A 2,378-nucleotide genomic window follows, 5' to 3' on the forward strand; every position below is an offset into this window, starting at 1 on the left:
TATCCATGCTTGTGGCCATTGATCAATTTACTTGCTTTCTAGGTTAGTTTATATTTTTGCATTAGTGATAATCTTTTCCAAAAACCCAAAATATTATCTATCGTTTGGCTTTAGCTTAGTTGGTGATAATTTCATACTTTCTTAATCGCCTAGCATATTGTTCCCTGTGGGATCGACCCCGACTCATAGTTGGGTAAATATATTGCATACGACCGTGTACACTTTCTCTTTGAGGAGTGTATTTGGACGTTATCATACACACCCGATGAAATTTTTATAAAGTACAACCAACATAACTTAAAAGAGTTTAATTACTCTTCCCTTCTAAGTTCTATGGTACATTGATAGTGAACTTTTTTATACTATTTAGCTTCGCTTAATAACTAGAGATGTTTTTATACTATTAATGTCTATAAGTTTAATCCTTTAGTATATGAATTACGTTATATACACTGACAGTACAAAGTTAAGGCTATTTTTCTATTTACCTTATAAGATTTTCGATGAGATGTTATTTGTTGTTATAAGTCTTAACTTAACCTAATAATATAAAAAATTTATACACTTCCATTGTGCAAAACTCAAGAATGATTATTTATTGTTATAAGTTGGCTTAACTTAATGATATAAAAAATTTATAATTCAATGTCACGCATAAAATTCAAACTCTTTAAATAATATTTTGGATGACCACTACTCAAAAATTGATGAATCTAACTTATTGACTGATATAGGTAGCTACAGCAGTGACTCTCAAAGTATTCTCAAATTCAACAATATGCTTCACCAACTTGGTTGGACCACAAGAGGAAATTGGGTTTTGTGGTAACCCAATAACTTATTTTGCTCCAAGTGCTTATGGGCAGCCAAGTGTAAGTATTTATACACTCTATTGTTGAGATATTTGCACTTTATAACCATTAATTTGGAGATTAGTACCTAATTAGTCATCGTTATATATCTAAAATACTAGCAAGGCGTATCATAGCTAATTATAGGTAAAAATTCATCCGCATTTAATTGAATGCTATGATTTAGTCATAGTTAATTAAGTGATATATAATCCGCTTTAATTTTTAACTGTTGAGATTAAATTGAATGATTTAATATAAACATACGTGTAAGTAAATTTTTATTCTAATCATAGTTCATATACAGTCAAAGTCCCACACTATGAAAATCACCTCTAGGTTCTATCTAGTAAGCTTCATTAATTATTTTGGTTCTATGAGACTAAAAGGGGACAGAGGAGTTTGATAAGTGGAAATATTGTTGACAAGATAAAATTTCTAATGAAATTAAAAGCGCTTAATTTATCTGCGCTAATAGTGTATAGTACTTGCGTTTATTTGTAATGTGTGAGCTACAGTTAGAACTAGACACATACTTCAATCCCTCCTTTTCTAGTTAATGGTAGTAGATTTAAAGTTACATCTGATGTAGATAGCTGTAGAGTTTTGTTTAGCTATAGTTTTGTAAAGTTGTCAGTTGGTGATTAATATGAAGTGTTAGTTACCAAAACAAAAACAAAAAATGTATAGGATTTTTACATTATCAAGTTAATGACGTCAACATGTAAGTCTGTGTTGTAAGCCTAAATATTTGCTATAACCGATTAAAATACAGTAATAGTCCCAAATATTTGCATGATCAGTGTGATATTCTTATTATCTGTGATATTCAATAAGTCAATATTCTGATTCCATAAATTTATTTTTTAGGCATGTATGATCAATTTCCAAAGCTATATTGATAAGATGATAATCGCGGTATCTGTTGATGAAACTGCTATTCCTGATCCAAAACAGCTGCTTAATGATTTCGAAGATTCTCTTAATCTCATAAAGGATGCTGTTGTAAAAAGAGGGCTTGGCAAGAATCTGAAATAATCAAGAAATCCAACCAAGGAAGGTTGCTTAATTTAAGTAATTTTACTACGTTAAAGAACTTTTGAAACAATTCACCAGCTCTTGTGTGTTGCAGTAATTCTATTTGCTATTGCTTTCAATTTGATATCGAAGAACATGGTACAACAGTTTTCTGGGAAGCTACAGTTAAGTTAATGTTATTCATATCATCAATGTGTTAACCAATTATGTGTGTAGAATGTCTATTATTTTGAATGTGCTTATGGTTAGATGCTTAGAGAAGTATACCTACTAATCCTAACCCATGGCGAATGTACTATATATGGTGCCTAGCTTGTAGCCTCGGCTTAGAACTATATATATATATATATATATATATATATATATATATATATATATATATATATATATATATTTTTTTTTTTTTAATTTGTTGTATTATGTTAAAATGTATATTATAGTAAAGTTTCTAACTATACTAGGTCATGACTCATGAGGTGATGTCCGTGC

The 2,378-nt window shown here is 29.6% G+C and overlaps 1 long non-coding RNA gene across 1 annotated transcript; it reads left to right on the top strand.

Moving 5' to 3' along the window:
• The first annotated feature begins 735 nt into the window (after positions 1-735).
• LOC132630264 (uncharacterized) lies at positions 736-2,093 on the top strand. Its single transcript, XR_009578565.1, has 2 exons — positions 736-872; positions 1,722-2,093. It is a non-coding gene; the product is annotated as an uncharacterized LOC132630264 (long non-coding RNA).
• The last annotated feature ends 285 nt before the right edge of the window (positions 2,094-2,378 follow it).

This window comes from Lycium barbarum, chromosome 1, assembly GCF_019175385.1.
Source record: "Lycium barbarum isolate Lr01 chromosome 1, ASM1917538v2, whole genome shotgun sequence".
Lineage (NCBI taxonomy): Eukaryota > Viridiplantae > Streptophyta > Magnoliopsida > Solanales > Solanaceae > Lycium > Lycium barbarum.